The sequence below is a fragment of the Pleurodeles waltl genome, unplaced genomic scaffold (assembly GCF_031143425.1).
Source record: "Pleurodeles waltl isolate 20211129_DDA unplaced genomic scaffold, aPleWal1.hap1.20221129 scaffold_68, whole genome shotgun sequence".
NCBI classification, from domain to species: Eukaryota; Metazoa; Chordata; class Amphibia; order Caudata; family Salamandridae; genus Pleurodeles; species Pleurodeles waltl.
Window position 1 is genome coordinate 3,216,215 of NW_027150389.1, and position 16,374 is coordinate 3,232,588.

Genomic DNA, 16,374 nt, shown 5'->3' on the forward strand with positions numbered 1-16,374 from the left:
AGTTACTCTTTAAACAAACACTTGAAGGACAATCGAAGCAGGCATCTTTACCTCCAGAAAAGGTGCTACTATGACACTAGAAATGCTAGAGGGAGAGCGTTTGTTCATTTTGATGCATTCCCAGGTCTACCAGTAATAGTAAATCTGGGAAAGAGTCAAAATTCATGGGCCGATTCATGGGAACACATATGTAACAACTATGGAACACCTCCCTGGGACAAAGTAAAGCAAGGCATTCAGCAGTCAATCCAGTGCTTAATTTGGAAATAAAAAGATGCTGGTGCCCAAAGCCTTCCATTGAAACACACAGTTGCTGCAATGAAATGTGCGACCACAGAATACTGAGGGCAGTGTCATTCTGAAGCCACCTCAGGGCTTTTTAATCTATTTACAGGCACTCCCTGCCCCTGCAGCTTACTCTTGCAGCTTTCCGCTTTCTCCCTTTGTGAGACTCGTTTGTTTTTCTCTTCCTCTTTCTTTCCCATCTGCTACTTTTGCTCACCGTTAATGCCTGATGCAGAAAAATAAGTGCCAGCCCTCAAACATTTGTGCTTTCCCCCCCCCCCCCCCCACCGGAAGCCACCAGCTTAAAATAAGCACTGAGTCAATCATTTGTTTTTATGCAAAAAAAAATTAAAAATGGTAGGAAATTGACGAAACATAGCAGCCACACAAGACTGGGGTTTGCAAAAGTTTTCTGCTACAGCAGCGTCAGCATTTGTAGCAAAAGAGATCCCCACCCAGACAGGGGGGCTCTCCATAGGGAGGGATCTTCTGCGCCTGGGGGTGATGGGGGTGGAGGCAGCAATCTGTAACAACTCTAAATCAGACCTTCAGCTTGTTCCAAGTATAAAGTTCCCTCAGACCTGGACGCCCCATCCATGATGTGTATTTCTCACCCACAGACCACTACATTACAATCATGACTACGGTCTGAGGCAGCGTCTCCAATGAGGCTTCTGGTTGTATATAAATATTAGTAAATAAGAAGCAGTCTTACTTGCTCGAAAAGGGAGTAGCCAAGAATAGTGCGTATCTCCATGAGCAACAGCACGGTACCCTCCGACTACAAAAGAATGAAAGAAAACATTGTAAAAACAGTTCTGTTCAATCACTGAAGTTTGAAACATCATCGATGCTTATTTCCTTCCTTAAAAATCTTTGTCTTTCACTCACTATACTCTGTGACAAAGACAGAAGGGCTCAACGAGGTGGCAGAATGTCTGCTTATTTGTGGTATTTGAGGCCCATATTTATACTTTTTGACGCAAACCTGCGTTAGCGCAGGTTTGCGTCAAAATGTTTACTGCCGGCTAGTGCCATTCCTGGATGCCCGCCGGGCGTCATATTTATGGAATGATGCTAGCTGGCGGTAAGGCCCCTGGGCATGGCCATTGGGCACAGTGCCTTGTAAGGGGGGTCCAAGTTAGGCCCCCCATGGCACTTTTAAATATAACTAAATATAACAAAAAACCTTACCTGTACTTACCTGGGATCCTTAGGTGTCCTCCTGGTGTGGGTGGGGGTGTCCCTAGGGCCAGGGAAGGGCACCTGTGGGCTCTTTGCATGGTCTCTGACCATAGAAATAGGCCCATAGGTCCCCTAATGCCAGCCTATACCCAGGCGTTAAATAATGGCGCTAAGCAAGCTTAGCACCATTTTTTAAGGCCCCCCATGCATGATTTTAGCATGGGGGATAAATATGGCGCTGGCGCATTTTTTGCCTGGGAACGGCTACCTTGCATCTCATTGGCGCAAAGTTGTCACCCACTAGCAAAAAATGACACCAACTCCATTAATTTGTCGCTAGTCGGGTCTAGTGTCAAAGTATAAATATGAAGTTGCGTCAAATTAGCGTAAAAAAATGACGCAAATTCGGTGCAAACATAGTATAAATATGCCCCTTAATTCTCACAGTACGAATCTTCTTTGAGTCCACCCTGCCCTTCTGCCACTGCCCTTGTGGCACTTGTAACACTTTTACTTTTACCTCTAGACCCCCTTTCTTCTTCACTTCGGGGCCCCACTTACAGCATTATCAATATAAATCTATTTGAAGGGCCAGTGGGGTGAGTGACCCACTGCTGCTCAGGCCATCCTTTGCTCCGGGGGAATAGGTCAGATATCTCTTTTAGTCAGTTTCGCTGGCTTGCTTCTTGCACCTTCTTCTGACCAGTACATTTCTGTGGATTGGCAATGCTCTCACTCAAAAAAGCTGGAAGTCTAACTCCTAAACTGGAATTGAGGCCTCATTGCACTGCAGATAAATGCTGCTGTTACTCGCTGCCATCGCGAGGAGTTACAAAGTACTAAGCTTACCACGGAGTTAACTATTCCAGCATCTGTAATTAAATGTTCTTCTTAAAGTTGATCCCCACAAATTGATGCCTCAAGTGCCCTCTTAGTAGATGTGCATGAAATCTAGTTCTGTGGCCCAGATTGTGATGGATCTGAAAGTGCTGATTATAGCAGGGTGGCTGCTCTCCTACTCTCGCCATGGTGAGCAGTAAATTTGTTTGAGTACGGTCACAAGCCATATTCCACGTGAGCCTGTCATTCCACCAACTGTCAGCACCATTTAAGTAGATCATAATAATTGCCTTTTGAACGTTCTCTATCTTTCAAGCTTCCCTTGAAGGTGGCGTAGTAGCCATCCATAGGGAGCCCAAGCAAATTGTTCTGCAGGACTGCCATTGCAGCCTGTGTGAAAAGGTGCAAGCACCCTTTCACTGCCATTTTATACTGCACCAGGTCACTAATAAGTCACCCCTATGGCAGGCCTTCCAGTGCAGAGGGCAGTGTGCAAAGTACCTGTGTGTGAGAGCACATTTTCCCGGACTTTGTGAGTGCGGGGACACCATTTTATGCATGTACTGGACATAGGTCAATACCTATGTCCAGTAACATAATGGTAACTACAAATATGGTCATGTTTGGTATCAGACATTTTGGAATCATACCCTAAGGCTTTTGCAAGCATTGGTTGTATTATTCCATGCACTCTGGGGCCTCCTTAGAGGACCCCCAGTATTGCCATTTCAGCCTTCTGAGGTTTTGCAGGCAGCCACAGATGCTGCCACCTCCAAGACAGATTTCTGCCCTCCTGCTGCTTGAGCACTTCAAGGCCAGGCAACCGGAACAAAGGATTTCCTTTGGGAGAGTGGTGTTACACCCTCTCCCTTTGGAAATAGGTGTTACAGGCTTGGGAGGGGTAGTCTCCTCAAGCCACTGGTAATGCTTTGAAGGGCACATTTGGTGCCCTCCTTGCATAAACCAGTCTACACCAGTTCAGGGACCCCCGGCCCCTTGCCCCGGCGCGAAACTGGACAAAGGAAAGGGGAGAGACCACTCCCCTGTCCATCACCAATCCAGGGGTGGTACTCAGAGCTCCTCCAGAGGGTCCCTGGGATCTGCCATCTTGATTTCTAGATGGGCAGGGCACTCTGGGAGCATCTGAGTGGCCAGGTCAGGCAGGTGATGTCAGAGCCCTCTCCTGATAGGTGGGCACTCACTTTACTGGCCATTCCCCCTCTCAGGGCTATTTGGGGTCTCTCTCCTGGGTGTTTCCTCAGATTCGGATTGCAATACTCCAGCAGGAAGCCTCTGCATGCACGACTTCAAAGTCTGACCAATGAAACTGCATCTGGACCCTCCAGGAACTCAACAAGCCTGCAACAAAGAAGCAAGAAGCCTTCTGCAACATTATATATTCAGCTCCGGCCAGCAACTGCAACTGTTACCCGGTCGTGCATCCTCAGAGGACAGTCAGTCTTTAGACTGCACAGGAAGAGTGATGGAATCTCACTTGGGATTGAAGGAGTCAGCTCAGCAGGCACCCTCTGCATTGATGACCGGTGGCGTGGAACCCCTCTCCAGTGGAGCTGCGTGGATCCTGCAACACGGGTGGGGGACAGAAGTGTTCTAGACGGCCCTCTTGTACAGCTGTGCGTGTTTGGTGGAGGTTAGAGCTTGCCGTCCCACTCCAGCAGCTACCCCTGTGAACCGCATGTTGTAGGAGGCTGGCCTGGCTTATAGTGGGTACCTTGTGGTACCTACACCCTGTGCCAGGTCCAGTTATCCCTTATTAGTAGAATAGAGGTGTTTCTAGCAGCTTAGGCTGATAGAAGGAAGCTATGGCAAAGCAGCTTAGGCTGAACTAGGAGACAAGCAAAGTGTAGGAGGCTGGACTGGCTTGTAGTGAGTACCAAGGGATACTTGCACCTTGCACCAGGCCCAGTTATCCCTTATTAGTGTATAGGGTGTCTAGCAGCATAGGCTGATAGATAATGGTAGCTTTGCAGAGCAGCTTAGGCTGAACTAGGAGACGAGTGAAGCTCCTACAGTACCACTAGTGTCACTTGCACAATATCATAAGAAAACACAATAAACAGTTATACTAAAAATAAAGGTACTTTATTTTTATGACAATATGGCAAAGTATCTCAGTGAGTACCCTCAGTATGAGGATAGCAAATATACACAAGATATATGTACACAATACCAAAAATATGCAGTATAGTCTTAGAAAACAGTGCAAACAATGTATAGTTACAATAGGATGCAAAGGGGACACATAGGGATAGGGTCAACACAAACCATATACTCCAAAAGTGGAATGCGAACCACGAATGGACCCCAAACCTATGTGACCTTGTAGGGGGTCGCTGGGACTATTAGAAAATAGTAAGGGTTAGAAAAATAGCCCTCCCCAAGACCCTGAAAAGTGAGTGCAAAGTGCACTAAAGTTCCCCAAAGGACAAAGAAGTCGTGATAGGGGAATTCTGCAGGAAAGACACAAACCAGCAATGCAACAACGATGGATTTCCAAATGAGGGTACCTGTGGAACAATGGGACCAAGTCCAAAAGTCACAAGCAATTCGGAGATGGGCAGATGCCCAGGAAATGCCAGCTGTGGGTGCAAAGAAGCTGCTACTGAACAGTAGAAACTTAGGATTCTGCAGGAACGACAAGGGCTAGAAACTTCCCCTTTGGAGGAGGGATCCACCACGCCGTCGAGAGTCGTGCAGAAATGTTTTCCTGTGGAAATACAGCCAACAAGCCTTGCTAGCTGCAAATCATGCAATAAGGGTTTTTGGATGCTGCTGTGGCCCAGGATAGACCAGGATGTCGCCAATTGTGTCTGGGGACAGAGGGGATGTCGAGCAAGACAAGGAGCCCTCTCAGCAGCAGGTAGCACCCTCAGAAGTGCCAGAAACAGGCACTATGAGGATGCGTGAAACGGTGCTCACCCGAAGTTGCACAAAGGAGTCCCACGTCGCCGGAGACCAACTTAGAAAGCCGTGCAATGCAGGTTAGAGTGCCGTGGACCCAGGCTTGGCTGTGCACAAAGGATTTCCGCCGGAAGTGCACGGAAGCCGGAGTAGCTGCAAAAGTCATGGTTCCCAGCAATGCAGTCTGGCGTGGGGAGGCAAGGACTTACCTCCACCAAACTTGGACTGAAGAGTCACTGGACTGTGGGAGTCACTTGGACAGAGTTACTGGATTCAAGGGACCTCGCTCGTCGTGCTGAGAGGAGACCCAGGGGACCGGTGATGCAGGGGGAAGATTACGTCGACCCACGGGAGATTTCTTCGGAGCTTCTAGTGCAGAGAGGAGGCAGACTACCCCCACAGCATGCACCACCAGGAAAACAGTCGAGAAGGCGTCAGGATCAGCATTACAGAGTTGCAGTAGTCGTCTTTGCTACTTTCTTGCAGTTTAGCAGGCTTCCAGCGCGGTCAGCAGTCGATTCCTTGGCAGAAGGTGAAGAGAGAGATGCAGAGGAACTCTGATGAGCTCTTGCATTCGTTATCTAAGGAATCCCCAAAGACAGAGACCCTAAATAGCCAGAAAAGAGGGTTTGGCTACCTAGGAGAGATGATAGGCTAGCAACACCTGAAGGAGCCTATCAGAAGGAGTCTCTGACATCACCTGGTGGCACTGGCCACTCAGAGCAGTCCAGTGTGCCAGCAGCACCTCTGTTTCCAAGATGGCAGAGGTCTGGAGCACACTGGAGGAGCTCTGGACATCTCCCAGGGGAGGTGCAGGTCAGGGGAGTGGTCACTCCCCTTTCCTTTGTCCAGTTTCGCGCCAGAGCAGGGCTAATGGGTCCCTGAACCGGTGTAGACTGGCTTATGCAGAAATGGGCACAAAATGGGCCCTTGAAAGCATTTCCAGAGGCTGGGGGAGGCTACTCCTCCCCTGCCTTCACACCATTTTCCTAAGGGAGAGGGTGTAACACCCTCTCTCAGAGGAAGTCCTTTGTTCTGCCATCCTGGGACACGCCTGGCTGGACCCCAGGAGGGCAGAAACCTGTCTGAGGGGTTGGCAGCAGCTGCAGTGAAATCCCTGAAAAGGCAGTTTGGCAGTACCCGGTTCTGAGCTACAGACCCGTGGGATCATGGGATTGTACCAACAATGCCAGGATGGCATAGAGGGGGCAATTCCATGATCTTAGACATGTTACATGGCCATATTCGGAGTTACCATTGTGAAACTACACATAGGTAGTGACCTATGTGTAGTGCATGCGTGTAATGGTGTCCCCGCACTCACAAAGTCCGGGGAATTTGCCCTGAACGATGTGGGGGCACTCTGGCTAGTGCCAGGGTGCCCTCACACTAAGTAACTTAGCACCCAACCTTTACTAAGTAAAGGTTAGACATATAGGTGACTTATATTTTACTTAAGTGCAGTGAAAATGGCTGTGAAATAATGTGTGCATTATTTCACTCAGGCTGCAGTGGCAGGCCTGTGTAAGAATTGTCAGAGCTCCCTATGGGTGGCAAAAGAAATGCTGCAGCCCATAGGGATCTCCTGGAACCCCAATACCCTGGGTACCTCAGTACCATATACTAGGGAATTATAAGGGTGTTCCAGTATGCCAATGTGAATTGGTAAAATTGGTCACTAGCCTGTTAGTGACAATTTGTAAAGAGAGAGCATAACCACTGAGGTTCTGGTTAGCAGAGCCTCAGTGAGACAGTTAGGCATCACACAGGGAACACATACATATAGGTCACAAACTTATGAGCACTGGGGTCCTGGCTAGCAGGGTCCCAGAGACACATAACAAACATACTGAAAACATAGGGTTTTCACTATGAGCACTGGGCCCTGGCTAGCAGGATCCCAGTGAGATAGTGAAAACACCCTGACATACACTCACAAACAGGGCAAAAGTGGGGGTAACAAGGCTAGAAAGAGGCTACTTTCTCACACAAAGCTCCTACCATACCACTTATATCATATAGCACAATATCATAAGAAAACACAATACTCAGAGGCCCTCATTACGACCATAGCGGGCGGCTGAAACCGCCCGCCAAGATCGGATCGCCGGGTGGCCGCCAATGCGGCCGCACCCCAGCCGCGGCCATTTGGAGATCCCCGCTGGGCCGGCAGACGGAAACCTAGTTTCCGCCCGCCGGCTCAGCGGGGATCTCGGCCACAACACAGGAGCCGGTTGCGGCTGTGCGACGGGTGCAGTTGCACCCATCGTGCTTTTCACTGTCTGCTATGCAGACAGTGAAAAGCTGCACGGGGCACTGTCACGGGGCCCCTGCACTGCCCATGCCACTGGCATGGGCAGTGCAGGGCCCCCCAGGAGCCCCACAACTCCTTGTACCGCCAGCCTTTTCCTGGCAGTTCAAACCGCCAGGAAAAGGCTGGTGGTAGGGGGACTCGTAATCCCCTGGGCAGCGCTGCTAACAGCACCTCCCTGGAGGATTACTACCGCCGGGGCCATTGTGGCGGGAAACCGCCGGCCCCGGCTGTGTGACCGCAGCGCTTCCGCCGCAGTCATAATGACATAAAAGCACCGCCAGCCTGTTGCCGGTGCTTCCGTCATAACAGCCCTGGCGGTCTTGTACCGCTAGGGTTGTAATGACCCCCAGAGTTACTAAAAATCAAGGTACTTTATTTTTATGACAACATGCCAAAAGTATCTCAGTGAGTACCCTCAATTAAAAGGTAAGTAATATACGCAAGTCATATGTACACAAACCCAAAACAGGTAAGTAATAGTAAGAAAAGTAATGCAAACAGTGTAGAATTACAATAGGGTGCAATAGGTGACCATAGGTCTAGGGGCAACACAAACCATATACTCCAAAAGTGGAATGCGAATCACGAATGGACCCTAGACCTATGGGAGCTTGTAGAGGGTCACTGGGACTGTAAGAAAACAGTCAGGGTGTCCAAGATACCCCACCCCAAGCCCCTGAAAAGTAGGAGTAAAGTACCCCTACTACCCACACAGGACACAATAGTCATGATGGGGGGATTCTGCAAGAACCACAAACACCAGCAAAGCACTGTAGGCGGATTCCTGGACCTGAGGACCTGCAAGGCAAGGAGACCAAGTCCAAGAGTCGCGATAGTGTCCAGGGGGGGCAGGAGCCCAGGAAACCCCAGATGAGGGTGCAAGAAGGATGCCTCTGGGTGGAAGAAGCCAAACATTCTGCAACAACAAAAAGGGCTAGGAACTTCTCCTTTGGAAGGAAGATGTCCCACAGCATGCTGGATGTTGCAGAAGTGTTTCAACGCAAAAATACTGCAAACAAGCCTTGCTAGCTGCAAGAGTTATGGTAGAGGTTTTTGGGTGCTGCTGAGGATCAGGAAGAACCAGGATGTCGCCCCTTGGAGGAGGAGATAGAGGAAGCGCTAAGCAACTCAGAGAGCCCTCACAGAAGCAGGCAGCATCGCAGAAGTAACAGAGCAGGCACTTAGAAGATTTGTGAACCAGAGAAGACTCAGAGTCAAAAAGGAGGGTCCCATGACGTCAAAGTGCAACTCAGAGGGTTGAGCACTGCAGGACGGAGTGCTGAGGACCCAGGCTAGGCTGTAAACAAAGTAATCCTTGAAGGAGTGCACAGAAGCCGGAGCAGCTGCAAATCATGCAGTACACAGGTTTGCAGTCTAGCGTGGGCAGGCAAGGACTTACCTCCACCAAACCTGGACTGAAGGATCACTGGACTGTGGGAGTCATTTGGATAGAGTTCCTGTGTTCCAGGGTCCACGCTCGTCAGGATGAGAGAGGACCCAGAGGACCGGTGATGCAGTCTTTTGGTGCCTGCGTTAGCAGGGGGAAGATTCCATCAACCCACGGGAGATTTCTTCTTGGCTTCCAGTGTAGGGTGACGGCAGATGACCCACAAAGCATGCACCACCAGGAAACAGTTGAGAAAGCCGGCAGGATGAGGTGCTACAATGTTTCTGGTAGTCTTCTGCTACTTTGTTGCGGGGTTTGCAGGAGTCCTGGAGCAATCAGCGGTCGATCCTTGGCAGAAGTAGAAGAGGGGAGTGCAGAGGAACTCTGGTGAGCTCTTGCATTCGTTATCTGAAAAATTCCCAAGAGGAGAGACCCTAAATAGCCAGAAAAGGAGGTTTCGATACCAAGAAAGGAGGATTGGCTACCAAGAGAGGAAAGAGAGGAGGATTGGCTACCAAGAGAGGTAGGAGAGGTAAGAGACTATCGGAGGGGGTCTCTGACATCATCTGCTGGCACTGGCCACTCAGAGCAGTCCAGTGTGCCCCCAACACCTCTGTTTCCAAGATGGCAGAGGTCTGGGACACACTGGAGGAGCTCTGGGGCACCTTGTATCGCCTCATCTTGCCGGCTTTCTCGACTGTTTCCAGGTGGTGCATGCTCTGGGGGTAGCCTGCCTCCTCCTTGCACCAGAAGCTCTGAAGAAATCTCCTGTGGGTCGACAGAATCTTCCCCCTGCAACCGCAGGCACCAAAAGACTGCATCACTGGTCCTCTGGGTCCCCTCTCAGTATGACGAGCGTGGTCTCTGAAACTCAGCAACTCTGTCCAAGTGACTCCCACAGTCCAGTGACTCTTCAGTCCAAGTTTGGTGGAGGTAAGTCCTTACCTCCCCACGTTAAACTGCATTGCTGGGTACCGCGTGATTTCCAGCTGCTCCGCCTCCTGTGCACTCTTCCAGGATTTCCTTTGTGCACAGCCAAGCCTGGGTCCCCTACACTCCTTCCTGCAGTGCACAACCTTCTGAGTTGTCCTCCGATGTCGTGGGACTCCCTTTTGTGACTTCGGGTGAACTCCGGTTCACTTTTCTTACAAGTGCCTGTCCAGGTACTTCTGCGGGTGCTGCCTGCTTCTGTGAGGGCTACATGGCTTGCTGGGCACCCCCTCTGTCTCCTCCTCCAAGTGGCGACATCCTGGTCCCTCCTGGGCCACAGCAGCACCCAAAAACCTCCACCACAACCCTTGCAGCTAGCAAGGCTTGTTTGTGGTCTTTCTGCGTGGGAACACATCTTCAAGCTTCGTCGCGATGTGGGACATCCATCCTCCAAAGGAGAAGTTCCTAGTCCTCTTCTTTCTTGCAGAATTCCAAGCACCCTCAGCTGGCATTTCCTGGGCTCCTGCCCACTCTCAACACTGTCGCGACTATTGGACTTGGTCCCCTTGTCTTACAGGTACTCAGGTCCGGAAATCCACTGTTGTTGCATTGCTGGTGTTTGTTCTTCCTGCAGAATCCCCCTATCACGACTTCTGTGCTCTCTGGGGGTAGTAGGTGCACTTTACACCTACCTGTCAGGGTCTTGGGGTGGTTTATTTTTGTAACCCTCACTGTTTTCTTACAGTCCCAGTGACCCTCTACAAGCTCACATAGGTTTGGGGTCCATTCGTGGTTCGCATTCCACTTTTGGATTATATGATTTGTGGTGCCCCTATACCTATGTGTTCCTATTGCAATCTATTGTGATTCTACACTGTTTGCATTACTTTTCTTGCTTTTACTTACCTAAGTTTGGTTTCTGTACATATATCTTGTGTATATATCTTATCCTCATATTGAGGGTGCTTACTGAGACACTGTTGGCATATTGTCATAAAAATAAAGTACCTTTATTTTTAGTACTTCTGTGTATTGTGTTTTCTTATGATATTGTGCATATGACACCAGTGATATAGTAGGAGCTATACATGTCTCCTAGTTCAGCCTAAGCTGCTTTGCCATAGCTACCTTCTATCAGCTTTAGCTGCTAGAAACACCTCTTCTACACTAATAAGGGATAACTGGACCTGGCACAAGGTGTAAGTACCTCTGGTACCCCCTACAAGCCAGGCCAGCCTCCTACATTGGTTGTGCAGCGGTGGGATAAGAACTTGTAACTACTTACCACTTTGTCATTGTGTACTTTTCATAAGAGAATAATATACAAAACAGTTCAGTGTATTACCTAACTAAAAAGTTTTACTTTTCTCCTCTTAAACGTTTTACAAAGTGCTGAAAAGTATTCTAAAACTTCTAAAAGTTTCTAAAAAGTTATACAAAGTTTTTTCTCTGTTCTTAAAAAAGTTCTGAAACTTTTTCTTCCTTCTCACTATTTCTAAACCTTTTACTATCATGTCTATAGAAGATTCTACTCTTAAAATTGTCAATACTACTTATGTCAATTTGAATTACAAGAGCCTAAGGAGTCTCTGCTTAGATAGAGGTTTAGTGATAGGAAAGAACCCTACAAAAGAGTTTCTATTTAACATGCTTATTGTGAATGATGAGACCCAAGCAGGCACATCAAATGAGAGGTTAATAGAAGGTTCCCATTCTGACTCAGGGGATCTCCTTGAGGGAGGTGGGGAGGGTTCTGAACCAGATCTGCCCCCTAGCAGAACACCTAGCAATGTTGGTAGTAATGGAGGTTCCCATCACAGTAGGGAAATCTTTATTCCTAGAGGCCAATTTGCTAGGGTCCAGTCAGTTAGGGACAGATCCCCCTCTGTTTTTTCAAACTTGTCTTCTGTGTCCAAGCATTCCCAACCCACCCACCCTGAGGATAACTTGTTAGAAAGGGAACTCAAAAGGTTGAGGGTTGAAGAGACCAGACTGAAGCTTAAACAGCAACAGCTGGCCTTAGATAGGGAATCCCTGAACATTGAGAAGGAGAGACAGAGGTTGGGGTTTGGACCCCATGGTGGCAGCAGCAGTATTCGTTAGAGAGCAGGATTTCAGGAATCTGCACCAGATTGTCCCCCCTTACAAGGAGGGGGATGATATCAACAAGTGGTTTGCTGCACCTGTCCACCTGAGAGGGCCTGTATGGTACAGGGGGTCCCTCAAAGGCAGTGGGCTGCTATATTGTGGAAATCTTTCACTGGAAAGGGTAGGGATAGGCTCCTTACTGTTAGAGAAAGTGATGCTAACAATTTTGCAGTTTTGAAGGATGCACTCTTGGATGGATTTGGCTTAACCACTGAACAATACAGGATTAAGTTCAGAGACACCAGAAAAGAGTCCTCACAAGACTGGACAGACTTTGTAGACTGTTCAGTGAAGGCCTTGGAGGGGTGGTTACATGGCAGTAGAGTTTCTGACTATGAAAGCCTGTATAATCTTATTCTGAGAGAGCATATTCTGAATAACTGTGTGTCTGACATGTTACACCAATATCTAGTGGACCCAGATCTGACCTCTCCCCAAGAATTGGGAAAGAAGGCAGACAAATGGGTCAGAACAAGAGTGAACAGAAAAGTTCATACAGGGGGTGACAAGGATGGCAAGAAGAAGAATGGTAAGTCTTCTGACAAGGGTGGGGACAAATCTAAAAATTAGTCTGCATCAGGCCCACAAAAACACTCTGGTGGGGGTGGTGGGTCCAAATCCTCTTCAAATCAAGTAAAAAAGCCTTGGTGTTATTTATGTAAAGTAAAAGGCCATTGGACAACAGATCCCAGTTGTCCAAAAAAAAGCACCAAGCCTCCTACCACTACAACCCCTACTGCTACACCTAGTGTCCCTACTAATAGCAGTAGTGGTGGGAGCAAACCTACTAATAGCCAATCCAAGGGAGTAGCTGGGCTCACTATTGGTAACTTAGTTGGGGTTGGTCTGATTAGGGAGACCACAGAGACTGTGTTAGTCTCTGAGGGGGCTATTGATTTAGCCACTTTGGTTGCTTGTCCCCTTAACATGGATAAGTACAAGCACCTACCCCTAATAAATGGTGTTGAGGTTCAGGCCTACAGGGACACTGGTGCCAGTGTTACAATGGTGATAGAGAAACTGGTCCACCCTGAACAACACCTACTTGGTCACCAGTACCAAGTAACCGATGCTCATAACAACACCCTTAGCCACCCCATGGCTGTTGTGAATCTCAACTGGGGGGAGGTTACTGGCCCAAAGAAAGTTGTGGTTGCCTCAGACTTACCTGTAGACTGTCTATTAGGGAATGACTTAGAGACATCAGCTTGGGCAGAAGTGGAGTTGGAGGCTCATGCAGCAATGCTGGGCATTCCAGGGCATATTTTTGCTTTGACAAGGGCTCAGGCCAAAAAGCAAAAGGACAGGGTGACTTGGATCCTGGAACAATGGACCAAGTGCTCTCTAAAGCTAGGGGTAACAAAGGTAAATCACTACCTACTATCCATCCCTCTACAGTGGATTCTACTTCGGAGGAAGAAGAATTCCCACCCTGAGTAGATCCTTCCCCAGAGGAGCTGGAAGCAGACACTGCTGAGCTTTTGGGTGAAGGGGGGCCTGCCAGGGTGGAGCTGAGTGTGGCACAGCAGACCTGTCCCACATTAGAGGGTCATATGGCAGCAAGCTGTCAAACAGGCTAAAGGGGATGTCAGTGACTCTCACAGAGTTGACTGGGAGGACAACCTCGTGTACACTGAGGCAAGGGATCCTAAACCTAGAGCTGCCAGGAGATTAGTGATTCCTCAGGAGGACAGAAAGTTCCTCCTAACTCTTGCTCACGACATTCCCCTAGCTGGACATTTGGGGCAAATGAAAACTTGGGACAGGCTTGTTCCCTTGTTTCATTGGCCTAGAATGTCTGAGGACACAAAAGAGTTTTGTAAGTCCTGTGAAACCTGTCAGGCCAGTGGCAAGACAGGTGGCACTCCAAAGGCACCCCTTATTCCACTGCCTGTGGTTGGGGTTCCCTTTGAAAGGGTAGGGGTTGACATAGTTGGCCCCCTTGACCCTCCTACTGCTTCAGGCAATAGGTTTATCTTGGTGGTAGTGGACCATGCCACCAAATACCCTGAAGCAATTCCTCTTAGGACCACTACAGCTCTTGCAGTGGCAAAGGCCCTCCTGGGAATCTTTTCCAGGGTGGGATTCCCAAAAGAGGTGGTACCAGACAGAGGAAGCAATTTCATGCCTGCTTACTTGAAGGCCATGTGGAAGGAGTGTGGTGTAACGTACAAGTTCACCACACCCTATCATCCACAAACAAATGGACTGGTGGAGAGATTTAACAAAACTCACAAAGGCATGATTATGGGTCTCCCTGAAAAACTACACAGGAGATGGGATATCCTGTTACCATTCCTCCTTTTTGCCTACAGGGAGGTACTCCAGAAAGGAGTGGGCTTCAGCCCCTTTGAACTCCTCTTTGGACACCCTGTTAGGGGTCCACTAACACTTGTCAAGGAGGGTTGGGAACAACCTTTAAAAGCTCCAAAGCAAGATATTGTGGATTATGTACTTGGCCTCAGATCAAGGATGGCTGAGTACATGAAAAAGGCCAGTAAAAACCTTCAGGCCAGCCAAGAGCTCCAGAAGCAATGGCATGACCAGAAGGCTGTTTTGGTTCAGTACCAACCAGGGTAGAAAGTGTGGGTTTTGGAGCCTGTGGCCCCAAGAGCACTCCAAGATAAATGGAGTGGACCCCACACAATTGTTGAGAAAAAGGGTGAAGTCACCTACTTAGTTGACTTAGGCACTGCCAGGAGTCCCCTTAGGGTGCTCCATGTCAATCGCCTGAAACCCTACTATGACAGGGCTGATCTCACCCTGCTCATGGCAACTGATGAGGGACAGGAAGAAGACAGTGATCTGCTACCTGATCTCTTCTCTTCCACAGAACAAGATGCTCTAGTGGAAGGTGTTGTACTGGCAGATTGTCTTACTGCTGAGCAGAAAGACCACTGCATAAATCTCCTAGGTCAGTTTTCTGAACTCTTCTCTACTGTGCCAGGTACCACTTCTTGGTGTGAGCACACTATAGATACTGGAGACAGCTTGCCTGTCAAAAGTAAGATCTATAGGCAGCCTGACCATGTCAGAGACTGCATAAAGCAAGAGGTGCAGAAAATGTTAGAACTAGGAGTGGTTGAGCACTCTGAAAGTCCATGGGCTTCTCCTGTGGTACTTGTACCAAAACCACATTCCAAAGATGGAAAGAAGGAGATGCGGTTTTGTGTAGACTACAGAGGTCTCAACCAGGTAACCAAAACTGACGCTCACCCTATACCCAGGGCAGATGAGCTCATAGATACACTGGCATCTGCCAAGTATCTAAGCACTTTTGATTTGACTGCAGGGTATTGGCAGATCAAATTATCAGAAGATGCTAAAGCTAAAACTGCATTTTCAACCATTGGAGGCCATTACCAATTCACAGTAATGCCTTTTGGATTGAAAAATGCACCTGCCACTTTTCAGAGGTTGGTGAACACAGTCCTGCAAGGGCTGGAAGCTTTTAGTGCAGCATATTTGGACGATATAGCTGTCTTTAGCTCCAATTGGGATGATCACCTGGTCCACCTATGGAAAGTTTTGGAGGTCCTGCAAAAGGCAGGCCTCACTATTAAGGCTTCAAATTGCCAGATAGGGCAGGGGAAGGTGGTTTATCGGGGACACCTGGTTGGTGGAGAACAGATTGCACCACTTCAGGGGAAAATCCAGACTATTATAGATTGGGTTCCCCCTACTACTCAGACTCAAGTGAGAGCCTTTTTAGGCCTCACTGGTTACTATAGGAGGTTCATAAAGAACTATGGCTCCATTGCAGCCCCTGTTAATGACCTCACTTCAAAGAAAATGCCTAAAAAGGTATTATGGACAGCAAACTGTCAGAAAGCTTTTGAGGAGCTGAAGCAGGCCATGTGCTCTGCACCTGTCCTGAAAAGCCCTTATTACTCTAAAAAATTCTATGTCCAAACTGATGCATCTGAATTAGGAGTAGGGGCAGTCCTATCACAACTTAATTCTGAGGGCCAGGATCAACCTGTTGCTTTTATTAGTAGGAGGTTGACCCCTAGAGAAAAGCGTTGGTCTGCCATTGAGAGGGAGGCCTTTGCTGTGGTCTGGGCACTGAAGAAGTTGAGGCCATACCTGTTTGGCACTCACTTCATTGTTCAGACTGACCACAAACCTCTACTTTGGATAAAACAAATGAAAGGTGAAAATCCTAAATTGTTGAGGTGGTCCATATCCCTACAGGGAACTGACTATACAGTGGAACATAGACCTGGGAGTACCCACTCCAATGCAGATGGACTCTCCAGATATTTCCACTTAGACAATGAAGACCCATCAGGTAATGACTAGTCTTATTGTCCTTCGTTTGGGGGGGGGGGTTGTGTAGGAAAGTACCATCTTGCCTGGCATG

The 16,374-nt window shown here is 48.5% G+C and overlaps 1 long non-coding RNA gene across 1 annotated transcript in view; it reads right to left on the minus strand.

Moving 5' to 3' along the window:
• LOC138279159 (uncharacterized) overlaps nucleotides 1-16,374 on the minus strand; it is a 331,260-nt gene that overhangs the window by 199,614 nt on the left and 115,272 nt on the right. Inside the window, exon 3 of the long non-coding RNA XR_011200870.1 lies at nucleotides 1,001-1,066. This is a non-coding gene — a long non-coding RNA (uncharacterized lncRNA). The remainder of the gene's footprint in view (nucleotides 1-1,000; nucleotides 1,067-16,374) is intronic.